Source organism: Sminthopsis crassicaudata, chromosome 3 (genome assembly GCF_048593235.1).
Source record: "Sminthopsis crassicaudata isolate SCR6 chromosome 3, ASM4859323v1, whole genome shotgun sequence".
NCBI lineage: Eukaryota > Metazoa > Chordata > Mammalia > Dasyuromorphia > Dasyuridae > Sminthopsis > Sminthopsis crassicaudata.
Window position 1 is genome coordinate 29,291,899 of NC_133619.1, and position 22,584 is coordinate 29,314,482.

At 34.7% G+C, this 22,584-nt stretch overlaps 1 protein-coding gene across 2 annotated transcripts in view; it reads right to left on the reverse strand.

Moving 5' to 3' along the window:
- PLD1 (phospholipase D1) overlaps nucleotides 1-22,584 on the reverse strand; it is a 268,046-nt gene that overhangs the window by 225,634 nt on the left and 19,828 nt on the right. The window contains exons 2-3 of one of the 2 annotated variants that reach the window (XM_074298191.1): nucleotides 15,349-15,452; nucleotides 8,203-8,291 (exon numbers count right to left, since the gene is read on the reverse strand). The gene's annotated coding sequence lies outside the window, so the exon portion shown is untranslated. The remainder of the gene's footprint in view (nucleotides 1-8,202; nucleotides 8,292-15,348; nucleotides 15,453-22,584) is intronic. The other variant, XM_074298190.1, reaches the window with a different exon arrangement.

Here is a 22,584-nt window from a genome sequence, read left to right on the forward strand (position 1 = left end):
AAAAAAAACTAATCTATTCACCATCTGCACTTGCAGGTTACTTTCTTGTAAAATGTATTTTTTAAAAGAAGTCTCGTATAAAGTACAACAACTCCAAATATCTTTGAAGTGTGAAAGAGTTAGTGTTCACTGACGTGTCTGATAAGATTTTTTTTTAAACTTCTCATTTATTTTGGGCTTCTCATTTAAAAAAAAAAAACAAAAAGGAAAAACAGAAAACTGACAGAAGTCTGAAAAATGTTTTGGGAGTTTTTTTTTTTTTTTTTCTTCCATTAGCCCAATCTTTTCTACTTAGTTCTTTGTTTTGATATCTGTTATATGGCAAGTCATCATGGATTAGTAGATAAAACAATGGATGTAGCATTGGGAAAATCTGAATTCAAAACCTAGCTCAGACATGTGATGAGTATGTGACCTTTCAGTGTCTCAGGTCACTCTCTAAGGTTACTATCACCCAGTTGTTTTTTGCTTTTGTTTTTGTTTTTGTTTTTTTTAAAGCGGGCCATCTCCAGTCACCTGTTTGATATCTGCCCCCTAGACCCAGATGGCTCTGGAGAAGACAGTGAGTCAGGTGACGTTGCACAGCCCTCCTTCACTTCACTCCTTGCATCTTATGGCATCACTTTTCTGATGTCATGGTCCTCTTTGAGAACAAAGGACAAACAACATCAACAATATATCACCAAGCAAGTGTAGCTTTGCACTGATTGAAGGAGCTTCCTCATCAGCAGGAAAAACATAACTTTGCTCCCCCTCCTACCTGTGGGGAAAAAAGGAATGCCTAGAATATAGAGGATATTTAATACATACCTGCTGATTGAATAACCTGTGATCTCAAGTTTATGCTACTCTCTCACCCTATGGTAAGATGTCATTATTGTTACCAATTTGTACTATGTAGAAAGGTTTCCCAGGAAAGTACCACAAATTCAAACCCTTTGGGTTTCTTTGTAAAATATTATATGTAAGCTATATTGGAAAGCAATATGGAATTATGAAAGAAATCCCACCTCATACAATGCATTGTGATTAGAGGCAGAAGATTTGGGTTTGATTTGATCAAATTTCCTAGTGATATATCCCTGGGAATGAATTTGAACTAAGGCATCCTAATTTCCTAACCTATAAAATAATGGGGAAAACACTTGGGCCTCCTTATTAGATAAAAAAGAAAATAAATATATGCAAAGTACTTTTTGACTCTATTAAGTTACTAAAACTATAATTAATTATGAATTGTTATTATTAAATTGAAGTTTTTTGTGAAGAATATATTGAAAATAAGTTATGATGACTTATTCAATTATAAACTCTTTAAGGGCAGGGACAAAATCTTAAACTTTTTGATACTGCCCCAAGCTGAGCACAATAACTAGCAAAAAGTAGGCAGGACATATACTTATGATTATCTTCTCAACAAACAAATTAACAGTATGATCAAAATAGAAAGAATTCTGGATCAAGAATCACAACCCCTGGGTTCTGATCTGCGTTCTTATTGATGCTCAAACATAAAAGTTTGGGCAAATAATTTAACTTTTCTGGATCCTAGCCCAGGGTGTATAGCACAGGTCTTGTAATCAAAAAGACTTGAGTTCAAACCTTGCCTAAGACACTTAATAGCTGTGTGATTCTGGGCAACTCACTTAAATTTGTTTCCTTATTCACAAAAAGGGGGTAATAATAACCCTTGTCTCCCAGTTATTATGAGATTAAAGTGAGATTTTATTTATAAAGCTCTTTGTAAACTTAAAATGTTTATTAATGCTAATTCTTCTTATTTTTTATTATTGATTTCTTCATCTACCAAATGAAGGAGTTGGTTTAGATGACCTCAGCCAAATCAGTGGTTCCCAAACTTTTCAGCAATGGAGACCCTTTTCTTAGCATCAAGGAATTTCAGAGAATCACAGAATCTGAGAATCTGAAGGTAACTCAGTCACCATCTTATCCAATCTAAGTTTAAAGTCATCCCCGCTATGATATACTCTGCAAGTGTCTGTTCTGCTCAAAGACCTCCAGTGAAGGGGCACTGCCATTATCTGCGGCAGCCCATTCTCCTTTAAGACAACTCTCATTATTAAGAAGTTTTCCTTGACACTAAGCTTAGATTTGCCTTATTCCAACTTCCACCCACTGCTCCTCTGGGGTCAACTGGAAAAAGCTTGATCTCTTTTCCACATGTCAACCTTGCAAGTACTTCAAGCAGTGATCATTTCCATTCAAAGTCTTATTTCCTTCAGGCTAACCATTATATCTTCTTCATTCAGTCTTAAAAAGGCATGAGCTTGAAACAGCTTGCAATCATGGCTCCTTCTGTCTCCTTCTGAAACTATGGTGCCCAGAACTAACCTCAATACTCATGCGATGGTCTTAAAAAAGATGGAGTACAGTAGCACTATAACCTCATTAGCTTGAAAGTTATGAATCTTTGATGACAGCCTAAGGCTATTAGTCTTTTGGGCAGCTATATAACAACTATATAACATTTCAGAACTGAATAAGACTTCAGGGGCCCTGTGTACAACACATTTCTGGAAGGGATGTTCACTAGTAGATAACCAACAAGTTATCCAGCCTATTTTTGAAGAACTATCTTCAAGGATGGGTAAATAGCTACATAGATAGAAAGATAGATAGAAAGATAGATAGATAGATAGATAGATAGATAGATAGATAGATAGATAGATAGATGATGGATAAATGGAAGGAAGGAAGGAAGGAAGGAAGGAAGGAAGGAAGGAAGGAAGGAAGGAAGGAAGGAAGGAAGGAAGGAAGGAAGGAAGGAAGGAAGGAAGGAAGGAAGGAAGGAAGGAAGGAAGGAAGGAAAGAAAGGAAGGAGAATAGATACATACATACATACATATATATGATATATAGATAGATAAATGTAGAAAAGTAGACATAAATAAATATACAGAAAGACATCCAGACAGACAGATGGACAGATACATACATATATAGATAAATGGAGACAAGGCAAACATATAGATAATGACGGCACAAGATGGCAGTTGTGTGGAGAATGGCTTGGAAAGAGGAAAAGCTTGAACCAGATAGAGCAATTATACATCCAGTCTAGAGAGAGATGAAGGCTTGAACTAGAATGAATGGGGTAGATATTAATGTTGTGGAGGCAGGATCAGAAGCTTGGCAACCAAGTTTATGGGGAGATGGGAAAAGGAGGAGTGAAGACTGGTTCCAAGATGATACAAGTAAATTACCAGAAAGATAACAGTGCCCTCAACAAAAGTAGGGAGTTTGGAGGAGATTCTGTCTTACATGTATTGCATTGAAGATGTTGATCCAGGCAAAGATGGCTCACCTTTCAGTTTTGTTATTCAATTTCGGCTTCCTCCAACTCTTGTCCATCCAGATCAAAGGAACAGGAAACAATAGCTGGATGTGGAGTTTAGGGACCCATCAAGTAGGGTCAGAGGATACAGGAGAAAACTGATTTAATCAAAGCACATGGGCAGAAGAATGTTGAGTTTCAGTGCTGAGCATTAGTAGGGGGATATCCAGGGCAAAGAATCTTAAGCTGTCTAAAGTAGGATCTGAGCCATGTGTATATATGTGGGGGTGGGGAGCTGATGGTGATGATTAAACTGCATGTGGTATCAGGAGGTAACTATTTATAGATATTGGAGAACTACCTAAAATAGGGGAAATCCTAGAAATTTGGTTTGGTTTCTTAAAAGTAATACTAACTTCTATTATTTATAGGAGCAGTTCATCATTCATCCCCAGTTACCATGAAGAACCCAAACAAATATACAGTGTTTAAAAGGTCACAAGTTTAATGACAACATGAAAAGTTTATTGCCTTTATGTACAGCCTTCTCCATTTGTTGTACACATGACATAACTCTCTACTGCTCATGAGTAATAGATAAGAGATAGAGATATTCTTCATATGTATGAAATGAATAATATATGTACGTAAATATGTGGAAGAGAGAGAAGGGGAGGAAGAGAGGGAAGGAGGGATAGAGAGGGAAGGGGAGAGAGGAAAGAAAGGAAGAAGAAGGAGAGAGGGAAGGAAAGGGAGAGAGAGGAAAAAGGAGAGAGGAATGGAGGGAGAGAAGAGTTTTTTAGGTATGGAGTAGCGGCTAGAGAATTAGTTTCAAAAATTCTAAGACTTGGGTTTAAGTTTCACATCTGATGACATGCTAGCTATGTGACCCTGGGAAAGTCACTTAATTTCTCAGTATTGTAGATCAGTAGTATCAACTTAGATAGAAATATACAAAGTGCACAGCAGAGAAGAAAAGAATAATCTACAAGGAAGCAAAGATGGGTATTCTTATTATATATGCTTTCTTGAGATGGAAATTTTTTGTTATATATTGTGAATTCTCCCTGATGGTCTCCTGGACACATGATGATGTTTTATTTTATTTTCTTTTTCTTTTCTGTCTTTCTTTTTCTATTCTGTTTTTTTCTTATTTTGTATTAAGTTCAATAAAAAATTTTTAAAAATCAAATAGAAACAAAGATTACTAATCCATACCTAAGGATCTCTGTCTACATACTGGCTTCATTTTAAAATGTAATATCATCTATAGATTATTGTATTTTATTTATTTATTTGATTAATTATTTCCCAATTATATTTCAATCTGGTATGGGTACTTAGGAGTGTTGTGGATCACCATGGGGGCCACATACACTTCTATCAATTATCTAAGACTAAATATTGCAAAGAAAGTAACTTGCATTGATAGAGGGCATTTCCTTACTGGGAGACCAGGCCTTCTTCTTCACCCTATTTAGTACAGAAATAGAGAAACAAAAGCTTGAACACTGCTAGTTTTGAGGGCCAAATGCCAAGGAATGCTAACAAAAAAAAAAAAGCCAAAGGAATAGGATATTTTTCTAAATCTACTTCTCTTTCTTAAGTTAGGTCAATAAACATGTCAGAATAACTGTGATGTTATCTTGAGAACAGGAAGAAAGAAGGCAAGAGCTCACAGGAAACTTAGTTTTGTGGATTTCCCTCTTTTAAAACCAATCCCATACAGGCCAAACTAGAGAGGGCATAGACCAAACCCTTTCACCTTTCACATTCTCATGTACCTGGTGCCATGATTCTGCCAAGGGCTATGATAAAGAGGGTTGAATGGGTATGGAGGACAGGGAGGGAGGCAAGTTAGGGGAGAGGCTGTCAAAAATTCTTCCTTCAAAAGGAAGAGAATGACAATTCTTCCATGTTTAAAATGAACTCCCTTCCTCCCTTCTTGCCTCTTAGTATCCCTCAATTCTTTCAAAGCACAGATGCCTCCTTCTGTCTAAAACATTTCTTGAGTTACTTTTATGCTGGTTAATAGCATTCTCTGCTTCTCCATCCCCTTCCCCCCACAATCACTTCATATGTAGTCATTGTGAGAATATAAATTCTTCAAAAAAGCATTTTGTTTTATGTGTTTGATTGAACAGGTTCTAGCATAGCTCTTTGAACTTAATACAGGTTTGTGGAATTCAACTGGATTTTGCACTTCCCCATAGGCCCAGGGGTAGACACTGAGTTAACACTTTTGCCTATTACATTAATCATTGAAGATTCAGTCATGGGAATAAACCAGGGCAATCCCCAAGTCTGGGCTCATATTCTTAACCTTATCACCCTCTTTGGGACTTGTTCTGGAAAAATGATTTCATCCTTAATCAACCATCCCCTACGGTCTCTAGTGAAACTCGATGGAAAGGACACACCTTCAGCTGGATTCCCTCCAACATCGGTTTCAAAGATTGCAAAGTCTAACAGAGATAACAAAAGAGGCATTTCTACATTTTCCATTCTCATGGACAGTATTTAAAAAAAAAAAAAGACAGAAATTTGTTCATCACTAACAGACTCTTTCTTGATAAAACTATGAATTGATACAATCATTCTGGAAAATAATTAGGAATTATGTCCACCCCTAAGTGACTGAAAAAAAAAACATATCTTTTGACCCAAAGAGCCTTAGGCATATACTCCAAGGAGATCAAAGACCAAATGTTCGCCTATAAGAATACACAGAATACTGGACTTGGATTAAGAAAAATATGAGTTCAAATCCTTATCTCATACCTCAGAAAATAGTGTGATCCTGGGAAAATTACCTAGTCTTTTATTCAGCCTCAGTTTCCCTATCTTCCAGACTTGTTGTGAACCAAATGAAACAATATATGTAAAGTATTTTGCAGACATTAAAATGCTATATAAATAAGAGATCTGATTAATACTGAAACATCTTTTGTATAAACAAAAAACTAGAAATAAATCAGATGCCAACCAAATTTGGAATGGCTAAACAAATTGGGGTACATGAATGTAAAGGATAATTACTGTGAAATAAGACATAATGAATCTGAACAATACTGAGAAGCTTGGGTACCAAATGAAGTGAGTAGAGGTAGCTATGTAACCATGGGCAAGTCACTTCATTCTATTTGTCTCAGTTTCCTCATCTGTAAAAATCAATTGGAGAAGGAAATGTCAGGTCACTCCACTATTTTTGCAAAGAAAATACCAAATAGGGCCATGGAAACAATACAAACAGAAAGAATAGAATAAAATATACCAAATTTTGGATGATTATAATATCCAACCTTGCAGAGATGAAAAGGGCAGGTATGGAAGTAATGCTGAACATACTTTCAAATGTTGGGATTTTTGCTAAGCTGTCTTTCTCTCTTTTGAATTTCTGTTAAAAAGAATGATATGCAAGATAGGAAAAGGTGTGTATCATATTCAAAAACTGTAAAAACAAAACCTATCAATAAACTTTTTTAAAATGTGTGTATGTACATATAAGTTTACATATATAACTTAATTCCTGTCTGAACCAAATTACTAATTGAGTTAACAGTTAAGTTGGTATCATGAAAAGTCTTAAAGTAGCTAGCTCCTCCACATATGCTCCATAATGATAAAAACAGAGGTAACATTTCAAATAATGACTAAGAAATCATGTGTGTGTGTGTGTGTGTGTGTGTGTGTGTGTGTGTGTGTGTGTGTGTGTGTGTATCAATGTTTCTCTATTTGGCCCATAAAAAATGCAAAAACCAAGATGGAAGCCATGAAGTCTAAAAGAGATGTCTTCCTAGGGAAGCCAAAAGAAGCTCAGAATAGATTTCAAACTTTGATCAACACATCAACTGGGGAGGGCTCCGGAGGAATGAAGCCTTCAGAATTATCCTGACTGCAGACAGCCTATCACAGGCAGCCTCTCTGACTATAGACAGAATCTTCCAGTATTTTAAGTGCAGACAAGATAAAAGAGAAAGGAAAAATTGTGGCAGAACTTAGGAACCTGAAGCAAATACCAAGCAGGGCCTAACTATCCATTCCATTCAAGAGTATGGGAAAGGATAGAATCTAATCCTGGCACAAAATCCCAAATCAGGAACTAAGGTTGAAGATATGTGTAAAAAAGAAAACCCTGGTAAGCATAAAGAAATATTCTATTTCAAGAGATACCCATGAGGGTAAACCAAGGAAAGAATAATTCTACAGCAATCATAAAAAGGCATTAAAAAAAAAAAAGACAACAACTGTGACTCAGCCTAAAACCTACAATAAGATTACTTGGAAGAAATCAATCAGGAAATTAAAAAAAATAATATTAGTAAAATAAGAGCTCTGAAGGAAAGAATTAGAAGAATATTGCCCAAGTAAGAGGCTCTCTGAAGATTAGAATAAATGAAACAGAACTCAATAATTTCACAAATCAGCAAGATATATTAATGCAAAATCAACAGATTTTAAAGAGAAAATGTAAAGTGTCTGCTGTCAAAATAAAACCAATCTAGAAAACAAATAAGAAATCACTTTTAAAAACCCAAACTCCTTAATAACCACAAATAAAAGACTATCTATAAACTAAATTATGAGGAATCATACATCAAAACTGCCCAGATTTTCTAGAATCATAACACAAAGTGAAAATAGAATTCATGAGTCACCTCCTGGGAAAAAAAAACACTAAATAAAAACTCACAGACATGTCATAACCAAAATTCAGAATTTCTAAGTCAAAGGAAGAAAAAATACAGAAGCAAAAATAAACAAATAAGTAGTCAGAAAGAAATAAAGCATCAAAGAAACAGATTCACATAATACTTTTGCACAACTATTATAAAGAATAGAAAATCTTGGAATATGATATTCTAAAATACAAAAGATAAAGGTTTCCAATAAAAAAAATTACTTACCTTGCAAAACTGAATATGTGTGTGTAGGAAATGGATCTTTAATGTAATTGAGGACTTAGAAACTTCTAAACACAGGAGTCAAGAGAAACCTAGAAAGATAAATACATTTGAATAATTAGAAGAGGCTAAACAAAAATGTACTGTTTACATTCTACAATGGTGTAGTACTTACATTACAGAAGAAAATGTCTTCAAGGTCACAGAGGCAATTACACAAGACAATTAGAGAAATGGGATTGGTTTTCTTCTGTTTTTGATGGTCTTAAGAATAGATAGAGAAAGCGGGGGTGGGAGAGGAAGGAACATACTAGGGAAGAAAGAGGAAGAAATGATCATGTCTCATAATTCATTTGAGTAAGAATAATAATATACAAACATACAGGAAGTGAGCATCATGTGAATGTCACTCTTATCTAAAGTGGATAAAAGAGGGTTGAACATGTATCCACTTGCACACAAGAGTTTGTTATATTAATATTAAACTTGTTTTGGTGAAATAATCAGGGTTAAATGACTTGCCCAGCTAGAAAGTGTTAAGTATCTGAGGTCAGCTTTGAACTTAGGTCCTCCTGCCTCCAGAGCCAGTTGCTCCATCCATTGAACCATTTATTCACCCTTAACATTAGTAGGGAAATAGGCAAGAATTTACAGAAAGGAAGACGGATTTGAGAGGAAATGTAAACCCAGGGAAGGAACAGTCATGAGAGAAACAAAACTTGGGGTAGAGGTTTGTTATATAAAGAAGAAATTAAGAAGGGAAAAAAATGATTAGGATGTGATAAGTGGAAGAGAGGAAAATCAGTAAAGTGGAGGCAGATAACTTCAATTACAGATCATCAGTATTAATCATTATTAATTAATTAATTAGTATTAATCACATGCCTTTTTAGTCATCATTTTCTCCTTTGTAAGGGTGACAGAATACAAATGAAGTAAAAAAATACAAGAGGAGACTGCGGAAGGAAATATGCAATCACAATCATAATCATGACTATTAACGAGAAAAATTTAGCCATTAAATGGAAGAGTACAGCTGGATGGATTAGAAAGCAGAGTCTAATGTTTTGTTTTGTTTTTTTTTAAACAAAGAAAACCATAAAGATTCATACAATTAAAAAAAAAAAAAAGAATTGAAGCAAAATCTAATATATTTCAGGCAAATCTCCAAAATCAGGAATAGCAATTTTGACCTTAGACAAAGTAAAAATAAAAATAGACAAAATTAAAAAGGATAAATTACATTATGTTCAAAGGTATCACAGACAATGGAAGAGTATCAATAGTGTGTGTGTGTGTGTGTGTGTGTGTGTGTGTGTGTGTGTATGTACATACAAACAGATATTGGATCACTAAATGGCATAGCAACTAAATACCTAAAAGAAAAGTCAATCAATTATAGAACAAATTGATAGCAAAAGTATAATAGTTGGGGAGCTCAATGTACCTAAGACCAGGCAATTATAGCACAAAAAAAAAAAAAAAAAAGAAAGAAAAAGAAAAAAAGCAATTGAGAAAAAAAGTTAATGGTCTAAATGGAACTTAGAAAATTAGATGTAACATTTCTGTGGACATTATTTAATGGAAATAAAACAATATCTTTTTCTCAGATGTGCAAAATAATTTTTACAAAAGTTGAGCATGTAGTAGAGCAAAAGAACCTGATTAAAAATGCAAAAAGGTCAAAATTTTAAATATATTCCTTACTGACTATAATGCAGCAAAAACTGTTGCTAATAAAGAGCTTTTGTTGAAAGGATTGATATTTAAAGCGTATTTTGTACTGAAGAATAAATCAGGAAAAAATAGATACTATCATCAAAGAACATGACAATAATAAAATAATCAAGAACATTTAAATTATGAAATACTTTCATTGATAAAAGAAACAACAGATTAATGAACTGGACATGTAGCCAAAAACAACAATATCAACTAGAAAAACTAACAAATCAAAATTCTCAAATATCCAACTAGATATACTGAAAATCAAAAAAATCAAAAAGATTTAAAAACACAATGCAAGCCACCACTGAATTAATAAAATTATAACTTATTTTAATCTAATAAAATAGAAAAACTATTAATCAATCCAATTAAAATAAAGCAAAAAATCAAATTACCAATATGAAAATGAAAAGTAAAATTCTTATTAAAGAGGAAAAAATATATATATGCCATAATCATGTTGGATTTTTACTGGGAATGGAAAGCTGGTTCTATACTGATAAAGCTATAAATATAATAGAGCATATTAATAACACAACAATAAAACTATTAATGGATGAAGAAAAATCTCATAAAATGTATTACCATCCATTTCTGGTAAAAAATAAAATTAAAAGCATATGTTAAATTATCTATTTAAAATTGAAGAGCCAGCATTATGGATAAATGCTAGAGACTTTCTAATGAAATCAGAATATAGCAAAGAATTCCACCATTATCACTATTGTTTGATATAATTCTAGAAATGCTAGTTATAATAATTACTCAAGAAAAGAAAATTGAGGTAGCAAACTTAAGCAAAAGAGGAAATAAACAATCTCTTTTGTAGATGATATGATGATCTTTTTAGAGAACCCTGGAGTTTTAAAAAAGAAGAATAAAAAAATCAACTCACAAGTCATTAACCTATTTCCAACAAAACTAAGCCTGAAGAAAAAGAGAAATTTCATTCAAATAACTAAAGAATACATATAATATTTGGGAGCCTATCTGTAACATACACAGGAATTATCTGGATAGAATTACAAATTACAGAAATAAGACAGACCTAAATAATTGAAAGGATATCCTTTGCTTAGGAGATTATCATCCTAATATATGCTTAGAGTACTAGATCTAGCAGTATTAGATCTTAAATCATATGACTAATCATATAATATTATTAATTACTATTATTAATACTATTTAATTATTATTAATAATAATAATAACAATACTATTTGATACTGGCTAAAAAAAATAGAAAACTTGCTTAGAACACAAGATTCAGACACTAAAAAGCATCATGTTCAATTCCACAAATACCTTAGCTATCAGGACAAGGAATCACAATTCAACAAAAATTGTAGAAAAAAAAAAAAAAACAGTATCAGATAAGTTTAGAAAATATATCTCACCTTCTACCAAAACAAGCTCCAAATCCATACATGATCTAATATAAAGGATCATGTCACAAATAAATTAGACAAACAAGTAAAGCAATACCTTTCACAACTATGGATAGTGGAAGAGGTATTAATCAAGCACAGGACAGACAGGATCAAAGGAGATAACATGGATAATTGATTACAACAAATTTAAAGCTTTTCCACAAGCAACATCCATGCAGCGAAAATTACAAAGGGAATGATTAACTGGGGAAAGATCTTTGCAGCAAATTTCTCTGAATACTTATTGCAACCCTTTTTGGAAGCAAAGAACTAAAAAAGAAAAAAAAATCACCCTCAATGGATGAAAAAATTACAACAGACATAAAGGACTTTTGTTGCTTTGTAATTAATGATGTAGTCAGGAAGATCAGAGTTCAATTGTAGCCTAAGACATCTTCTTGTAGAGTAACCCTGGGCAAGTTACAACCTCCAATTGCCTGAGAAAAAGATCTGCTGGAAAAGGAAATGGCAAAAGACTTTAATGTCTTTGCCAAGAAAACTCCATGTATGGCATGGACATGCTATGATCCACTGAATCATGATAAAAGGAAAAGATTCTGGTAATTTTAGGAAGTTTAAATGAACTGATGCAGAATGAGATGTCTAAAGCCTGAACAATAATTTCTACAATTGCTTTGATATTTTAAAGAAAAACAACTTTGAATCAGATTTAAGTATTCTGCTCAATATATTGGTCATGACTCAGGAAAAATAACTAATGAAGCATGTTGCCACCTCTGATAGAAAGATGATGGACTTGAGGTGCCCAATGAGACCCACTTTTTAAAAAAACAGTTATATATAGGCTTATTATACTTAGCTATGTTAATTTATAAAAAGGGAGAGGCTTTTTTTCTTTGGGGGGGGGGTGATTATGATAATGGTTTCCTTAAAAAAGGAAGAAATAATAGAGCATCAGTGTAACCCTTAAAAATATAGAAGTGATGGGAATGAGCTTCAAAGAACAGTCAGATAAACCAGACAGCACTGGAACTAATGTGTTGATTTGATGAATATATAAATTTATTTTAATATATAATTTGAATTGAAAATGTAAATATTTGAATTTGAGTTGAAAATATTTATTGATGTGCTTTATTTTTATGTTATATATATTTATAGATTACTCCTACTTCAGGAGTTGTAAGAGATCTCTTACCATGAGCTAACACAGATAAGGAAAATTAATAATATAACCCCCCTTTAAAATGTGGGTCTCATTAAGCATCTCAAATCCATCATCTTTCCATCAGAAGTTGACAACATGCTTCATCAGTTGTTCTTTATGAGTTATGATCATTGCATTCAGTAGAATTTTTAAATCTAATTCAAAGTTGTTTTTCTTTAAAATATCAGCAATTGTGTAAATTATTCCTCAGGAAATAAATTGCTTAGTCCCATTTTAGAAAATGAAACAAAAAGTAACAAAACAAACAAAAAAAGTAAACAAATCACTAATGAACTTTTTAAGAAAAAAATCTCCAGGGCCAGATGGATTCACAAATGAATTCTACCAAACATTTAAAGAACAATTAATTACAATACTATACAAACTATCTAGAAAAACAAGTAAAGAAGAAGTACTGCCAAATTCCTTCTATGACACAAACATGGCACTGATACCTAAACCAGGGAGAGCCAAAATAGAGAAAGAAAATTACAGACCAATCTTCCTAATGAATATTGATACAAAACTTTAAAATAAAATATTAACAAAGAGATTGCTGTAACTTATCAGCAGGATAATACACTGTGAGCAAGTAGGATTTATACCAGATATGCTGGGCTGGTTCAATATCAGGAAAACTATTACCATCATTGAAAACAAAGGATGATTTACCTATCAGATTTTGGAGAAAGGAAGAATTTATGCCTAAAGAAGAACCAGAGAACATTGTGAAAAGCAAAATGGACAATGTTGGTTACATTCAATTAAAAAGGTTTTGCACAAACAAAACAAACAGAAACAAGATTAAAAAGGAAAACAAAGTTGGGGAAAAAAAATCTTTACAGACAGCATTTCTGATAAAGGTCTCATTTCTAAAATATATAAAGAACTATGTCAAATTTGTAAGAATACAAGTCATTCCCCAATTGATAAATGGACAAAGAATATGAACAGACAATTTTCAGATGATGAAATTAAAACCATTTAAGTTATATGTAAAAATGCTCTAAATCACTATTGATTAGAGAAATACAAATTTTAAAAACTCCAAGGTACCACCTCACACCTTTCAGATTGGCTAAGATGAAAATATAATAATGAATGTTGAATGTTGAATGTTGGAGGGGATATGGGAAAACTGGGACACATATATTGTTAGTAGAGCTGTGAAATGATCCAATCATTCTGGAGAGCATTCTGGAACTATGCCCAAAGAGTATAAAACTGTGCATACCCTTTGATCCAGCAGTGCCATTACTGGCTCTGTATCCTAAGAAAATCATAAAGGACCCACATGTGCAAAAATGTTTGTAGCAGCAAAAAATTGAAAAATGAGTGGATGCCCTTCAGCTGGGGAATGGCTGAACAGGTTGTGGAATAAGAAGATAATAGAATATTATTGTTATATAAAAATGATTATACAATTATTAACACTTGTTATTAATTATTAACAAATTATTAACAAGATGATTATAGAAAGGTCTGGAAAGATTTACATGAACTGATGCTGAGCGAAACAAACAGAACCAGGAATACATTGTACACAATAACATTAAGAATGTGTGATGCAATTGGAAAATGGTTGGGTAAATTGTGGTATATGAAGGTTATGGAATATTATTGCTCTGTAAGAAATGACCAGCAGGAGTTATACAGAGAGGCTTGGAGAGACTTACATCAACTGATGCTGAGTGAAATGAGCAGAACCAGAAGATCACTGTACACTTCAATGCTGTATGAGGATGTATTCTGATGGAAGTGGAAATCTTCAACATAAAGAAGATCCAACTCACTTCCAGTTGATCAATGATGGACAGAAATAACTATACCCAGAGAAGGAACACTGGGAAACGAATGTAAATTGTTAGCACTACTGTCTATCTACCCAGGTTACTTATACCTTCGGAAGCTAATACTTAATGTGCAACAAGAAAATGGTATTTACACACATATATTGTATCTAGGTTATATTGTAACACATGTAAAATGTATGGGACTACCTGCCATCGGGGGGGAGGGAGTGGAGGGAGGGAGGGGATAATTTGGAAAAATGAATAAAATATAAAATAAAATAAAGTTTAAAAAAAAAGAATGTGTGATGCATATATTGCATCTAGGATATACTATAACATCATTAACATGTATAAAACTTTTTGCCATCTAGAGGAGGGGGTGGAGAGAAGGAAGGGAAAAGTCGGAACAGAAGTGAGTGCAAGTGATAATGTTGTAAAAATTACCCAGGGATATTGTTCTGTCAATAAAAAGTTATAATTTTTTTAAAAAAAGAATGTGTGATGATCAATTATAAAAGACTTGGTTCTCAGTGCTTCAGTAATTCAAAGCCATCAACAGTCTTTGGACAGAAAATGTTATCTGCATCCAGAAAAAGAGACTCTCTCTTAGTTTTTCCATTTTGCTCTGATTTTTCTCTCCCAACATGATTCATAAAGCAATGTTTGTTAAAATAAAAAAATAAACAAATAAATAAATAGAAAGAAGAAAATATTCCTTAGGCTTTATCTATTTCATTCTCCATCAGTGCATGTGCTGAGGAACTAATACAGTTCCTTAAACCTAGTTCAGGAAGACAAAGTAAAAAAAGAAACATAAAAGAGGGAAGACGAAGGGTGCTCCATAAGAGGCATGGCAGGAAAGTAGGTGAGAGAGAAGCCCTTTAAATGGAGGTTCTGGAAGGAGACCTCTACTTTTAATCAGAAGGAAGGACCCCCACCACACCAAATACATGCTTGTTTATTAATTGATCAAATGAGATAATGTATGTGAAGCACTTTGTAAAATTTCAAATACAATATTAAAAATTACCTCTTAATATTATTTTTCTAGACATATGTTGTAAGGATCAGTAAGACTGAGTCAGCAAGACAGCGTAAGTCCATCAGAGTTGGCAATCTATGGAGCTCAAGATTCTAGGGGAATAGAAAGGGAAAATCAGAAAGGGATTCATGCCATTGAGAGGCCATGTGAGTATTGGATAGGCCAAAGAGGTATACTTAGGTTTCTGCTTATATGTAAACAAATTTTGTTTAAGCTCTATATTAGGGGAAAAAATTCTGAAGGGAAAGAGTTTCAATGAGAAATGAGTTCAACATCCAAGAACTTGGAGGAGATGCAGGCCATGGGAGGGGTGCTGTTTGATCTGGGCATCATGGCAGGGGGAGGAGGGGTGATAGCTTTGGAGATCATGTATCTTGAGAGCTTTCTCACTTGAGAGAAAGAGATAGCAGATAAAGTGAATATTGGCAACCAATCTAAATGCTGAGGTTCTTTGCCCAGGGCATGGGAGGGACTGTACACACAGGTAGGGCTCAGCAGGAACACCTAAATAGAACAGAGAAATTGGGGTGGAGGCTTGTCTGCTGCCAAAGTATATATCACCATGGGAAGATTTCTACCCAACAAAACCATTATTGCAATATATTTATCCCCAAACAGCCACAGTTATAATGTCTTTTACTCAGTTAAGAAACTGAAATGCAAAAATTCAATTCAATAAGCACTTATTAATTCAGAACATACGAACTGATAGACTATCAGGCCAAGAGTCAGGAAGACATCCTCCTAAGTTTAAATCTGGTCTCAAACACTAGCTGTGTGATCTTGGGCAACTCCCTTCACTCTGTTTGCCTCAGTTTCCTCATTTATAAAATGAGCTAGAGAAGGAAATGCAAAGCACTCTATTATCTCCACCACAAAAACCTCAAATGGAGTCACAATGAGTTGGACCCAACTTAAAAAACTGAACAAGAATTAAAAAGTCTTGTAAAATAACAGTTCCTGTTAGCTTATAGTCATATTAGCTTATAGTCACATGAAACAATAACTCATATTTATATAGAGGTTTCAGGTTTACAAAATACTTTCCTCAAAAAATCTTGTGAGAGAAATATTACAATTGAAACTCATAGCCCAAGATTCTACAGATAAAGTACTTAATGAATGCTTATTCCCTGACTGATTGACATGGATTTTCATCTAGGGACCCCAAACCAAGAGGGTCAATTTTTTGTTTGTTTGTTACATTGCCCTTACCTGAAATTGCCAGGAAAATTTTCAAAAATGTGGGCAACAAGCAGAGGCTCAGTTCCCGTATGCTCAAAGTTCAAATGCCAGTTAGGCATAGAACAGCTTTCATTTCACCCCTCTTTACCTGGGGAATTCCTGAATTAGTTGCTCTACATATCGATATAGAAAGTGATTGTGATTTGACAAATGTTGAAGATGATGAATTCAGAGAAATGTGAGAAGATAAACCAGGAGAACAATGTGCTCTTTAACTTCAATAAATCAATAAAAAAAAAAAAAAAACATTAAAACTATGATGAACTCAGGTTAAAGGCAGTGACCAACAGAGAGCCCAGTGGGCTGATGATGCCACAAATCACCCTCCTTGAGGAAAGGAAGTTGGTGGTTGACAGTGTGAAAGGTGGAATAAGCCATCAGGATCAGTTCCTATGAGGGTGACTTCTGCTTAATTGTTACAGAAAATAGTTGGGGTAGGGGTGTTTGGGGAAGTAATTCTGGTATAAATAATAACTGGCATCAATAAGTTTAAAATGAATAAATAAATGGATGGATGGATGGATGAATAGGTGAATGAATGAATGAATGAATGAATGAAAAAAATTGTTGAGAGACTGATGGTGACAAATGTAAACACAATTTTTAAGTCATCTTGTCTCTGGATTTTCATGCTGGGTTTGTTCCCTCTGCTCCTCATTCTTGGGTACAAATACTGTCTTGCTACCACAAAAACACTGTTATTCAATAATAAGACTCTCTTGGTCTTAGTTTCTTTATTTGGAAAATGAAGGAAATGGACTAGCTGAGTTCCAAGGGTTTTCTGAATACTTAAATGTATGCTGTGATAAGCCGCTAGAATCAAACAATGTGGGAATTAGAAGAGATCTCAGCAGCTAATTTGTCCAACCCATGTCACAATTATTTCCTGTTTTACCTTTTCCTACGGTCACTAAGCTTTCGTCTGAAGTTCTCTAATAAGAAGGAGCCCATTATCTTTAGGCATGGTTTCTGCCCCTTTGGTACCACTCCAATTGTTAGTAAATTCTTCCTATCATTGAACTCAAATCTGCATCTCCACAATTTCCATCATTACCCTGGGCTCTGCTTCCTTCAACTCAGGAGACAGAGTCCCATATCTCTGCCACATTATCACAGTTCTTCAAATATTGGAAGATGATCTATGAATCTCCTCCTCCAATCTCTCCTCCCCCCACCCTGATTTTCTTCTCTTGGAATAAATCATGGTATAGAAATTTCTTACCATCTTGGTGAAGATAAATCAAAATAAAAGTATTAGTTCATTCCCTTGATATGGTTCTTACTCATTTGTGCTCTCAGAATGAGACATGAACAATTACTCATTCTTACAATTAATGGTTTTTGCCTGAACCAACACGACACTAGAGTCTGCTCTCATTGGTTTGTGAGAGGGAATGTAGTATAGGAGGCAGAGTGCTAGACTTGGGGTCAGGGAGACCTGGGCAAGAAGTTGGACTCTGAGACTGTGTATGATGCTGGTCAAATCATTTCCATTCTCTCAACTGTCATTTTCTCCTCTGGAAATGGGAATGACAATATCTGTATTCCTTGCCTTATAGGCCTGTAAAAAGGTCTAAATGAATTTATATGTGCAAATTACTTTTCAAGCCATAATCACTAGAATGTCAGCTATCATGAATTATTATTGAATCCCACATAGTACCACCCCTGCCACAACCACTGACTACTACTACTATCATTATCATTGAGATCACTCCTGCCTCACTCAAAAAATCTTCAATAGTTTCCAATCATTTACCAAACAAAATTCACTTTAAAAAAAAAATCCCAATAAGAGAGGCACGATTCTGGTTTCTTACTTTTTCTTATATCTCTAACATGAACAGAAAGATTAGAGTAATGGAAACTCAAAGTCAGAAGATTCATGCCTAGCCTGACACATTCTGGCTGGATGACCCCCAAACAAATCTCTACCTCTCAGAGTTTCCCAGGAACCAACTCTTTAAGGCTATGAATTGGTAAAGAAAGTTTCTACAAGAGTGAAGGCTGTACAATGTTGAAATCACAGTTCTGGACCAAAGTAGTGGGAGAAGTTGACATGATAGAGATAGGGTCTTATAGTGGAAAGGACATGGGAGGAAGAAGTTTAACAGGGTTCAAATCTCAACTCTGCCACTTAGTATCTGTGTGATTTTAGGGTATTCATTTTACTTTTCTGGGTATCAATTTCCTCATCTGTAAAATGAGGTGATTGGACTAAGGATATCCATTACTTGGGGAGTGGCTGAGCAAATGATGATCCATGATTGTAATGGAATACTAGAGTATTTTAAGAAATAGTAAGCTTGATGAACATAGAAAAACATGGAAAGACTTGCATGAAATGATGAAGAACAAAATGAATGAGAATTGAGACTTATCAGCCTTTTCTACTTCCCTTCCAGTAATGAAAATCCTTGCTTTCCCTCTGCTCTGTGTGAATTCTGCATGTACCTGGTTATCTGTAACTAGGTGTTTTCTCTTTTTCCCCATCACATTTTGAGTTCCTTGAACAGGGAATGTCTTTTGCTTTTCTTTGTATCCTTGGCATAATTAAGCATTTAACAAATGCTTGTTGACTGACATTTCTTATGGTCCCTATGTTTGACTTATTAATGTATTCTATTTTTCTCCATTATACAAGAAATCTATCTACCTACCTATCTATCTATCTATCTATCTATCTATCTATCTATTTCACACCTTCCCCCCATGGAAGATCCTAAGTGGGAACCATGGCATAAGTTTAACATGAGAACAGGCTGTCCTGAAGAGTATCATTTCACAACAAGAAATATAACCCAAATCTTACTTTTGGAAACATGTCGAGCCTGAGTATTAATAGTGTTGGATTGGCTGCCCTATTAGTCCAAGACTCCTATTGAATGAATAGTCCCCTTTCCACTCCTAATACAATTATATCTAAAATTAGGCTTTGGCAGAATTAGGCAAGGTATATCATAACCCGATTGTCCAAATGATCAAGAACTCTCACATCATTTGGACTCACATCTCTTTTTTTCCACTGTTCCCATCGTCTCTTTGCACCCTAGGCTCAGCCCCTTGAGGCCTTCCATCAAGAACTGCCTTTTACTGTCAAGCTATGATGTAATTTCCTTCCCTCCTTCCAAAGATCTCCCTAAATCATAAAAGCAGTAGGTGCAAAAGCAGGAGGTGAAATAAGGGCCAAAGTTTACTCAAGACTTAGCCCAAGTCTACCAAGTCTAGAGTTTTGTAGGGAGAGTTTTAAAGAGGAAACAAAAATAGAAATAGAAAAACAACTTAAGCATCCTTTTTAAAATTAAAAAATATTTAAATAATAAAATACATGCATTTATTAATGTTTCTACCATTTTCTTTGTTTCTTTTCTTTCTTTTTTTTCCCCTTATTTGGGGGTTTTAGCAGTGGAATCTAGAACTGAGCTCATCATTCATGGGGTCTGAGGAGCATGAACATCTGAATGTATCTTAGTGTTTGTTCCTTGAACAAGATGGAAGGCAACTCCTTAAGCTCAGTATAAATTTTCATCTTCTCTATGTGTAAGCTGGAAGATGAATTTTTCCAGAGTAGTAATTGTATCTTAACTAAACTTTTTATCTTCCTAGTTCTGTGTGTATTATTGTCAAGCATCAGTGATTTCCTTCTCTTGGAAAGCCTCCCCTACGCAGAGATATAGATAGAGCTATTTGAAGGTCAAAGATAAGAGGAGGCTTGTACATGGTCATGTAGTTTTATCAGCTTAGCAATTGGATTAGAGTTACAAGGGAGTGAATTCTCTCTCTCTCTCTCTCTTTTTTTTTTCCCCTGAGGCTGGGGTTAAGTGACTTGCCCAGGGTCACACAGCTAGGAAGTGTTAAGTGTCTGAGACCAGATTTTTACTTGGGTGCTCCTGAATTCAGGGCTGGTGCTCTATCCACTGAGCCACCTAGCTGCCCCCCTATCTACCATTTTCAAAGCACTGCGCTAGGTACAAGGATAAAACAAAAATAGTCCCTGGCAAGACCCTTTAAGAAGCTTATTTTCTTCTAGGAGTTATGTCACATAAATCATGAGTATGCTGTTTAAAGTTTAACAATTAGCTCTCTGGAGGGGGAATGTTTGCATGACACATTTTAATTTAATCAGCCTAATGAGCCTTTTCTGTGTTGATTTCCTAAAACTAGAGAATCAACAAAAGAATAAATTAAGCCTAAATTTGTAACCTTTGCCATTTTCCAAGGTGTAAATGTCTTGGATACTTAAGTAACTGTTTGCCTCAGTTTCCTCACCAGTAAAATGAAGTGGTAAAGAAAATAGCAAACCACTGCAATATCTTTGCCAAGAAAACCCCATATGGGGTAATGAAGAGTTGGACATACTAAAATGACTGAACAACAGTCTACCAAAAATAACCACAATAATTCTGTCTTTAGTGATTTCTTGGTCTCTTTTCTACAGGCAGAAGCCCATACATCAGTAGTATTTCAAGCTATGAAATGTCTCACAACAATAAAAAGGACCATCCAGAATCATTCCTCAGTGATGCCCTCTTGTTTGTAGGATAAAATACCAACTTCTCACTGTAATGTTTAAAGTTTTTCACAGTGTACCTACAAACTACATTTTAAAGCTTATTTCACATTAAACTGAGGCAAAAAAGTTAAATTACTTGCTCATGACCACACACAGAGCTAGTCTGTCTGAGGCCAGATTTGAACACACGAAAATGAGCTTTCCTAACTCCAGGCCCAGCACTATCCACACAGCTGCCCCATGATTAATGGTACTTATTATATATTGATACCACAAGTGAGAACCCCCCATTTTATTTTTTTAAATTTATTATAGCTTTTTATTTACAAGTTATATGTATGGGTAATTTTACAGCATTGACTATTGCCAAACCTTTTGTTCCAATTTTTCCCCTCCTTCCCCCCACCCCCCTTCCACCAGATGGCAGGTTGACCAATACGTGTTAAATATGTTAAAGTATATGTTAAATACAATATTAGTATACATGTAGAACCCCCCATTTTAGAAGACTGTTCTTAAGAGGGTTATATTTGTATGTTTATGTTTTCATGACATTCTTTTTTGCTTGTGTGTTTGTTGAGTTAGTAATTTTCTCTGAATTTATTTATCAAAAGTGGTACAGCTTTTCATTCTTTTCTTTAGCTCCAATAAAAGCTTGTCCCTTCTCTTCCCTTGTTACTCGCTCTGCTCCAACACTTTAAAATAACAGTAGTATCTGTCAAGGCCATTCTCAGATTATATATTAGTGTCCAAGCTGAGCAAATTGATCAGTCTATGAAAAGTCTCAATGTCACCGACTGTCTTCCATCTTTAGATTAGTTATGAGAACAAGCCCATCACAAGTCTGTCTCCATATAACACCTGCATCTGAGGATGCTGAAGAAACTGTCCATATGCTCAGAAATGAGCATGAGTGTAGCCCTGGCCAATTAGTGCTTGTGAATCTTCAAGAGCACTTGGAGAGAATGGGGTTTAACTTAAAATGACTGATTTCAGAAGTAGAACATTTTCTCCACATGAGTCAGAGCAATCCAGCCTCAAATTGCCTGGTTACCAGAGTCATCTTTTGTCCTTCATGTGGTTGGAGAAACTATCCCCCCAGAGACAACCAGCAGAGGAAAGGAACCCAACAGGCTTAAGGTAGTATCCTTCAATCTGGAAACATCTCAAGAAGTCTTGGCAACTCTCATGCTCCCAACACTCCAGAGTCATTTGAAATCCTGCCAACTCTGATTCATCTCCTGAAGTAACACATATTCTTCAATAAACCTGACTGGAATAAATATCAATGAATACATTGGTCTCTAACTGGGGTAGTGATTATCACAAAAACATTCATTTAGAGAGCACTTCATCCTAAATATTGGGAAATGAGCCTCATAACCCATCCAACTCTTTGGAATATTCTTGCCACCATGAACCATATATAGCATAGGAAATGAGAGAGGGAAAGAAAGAAAAAAAAG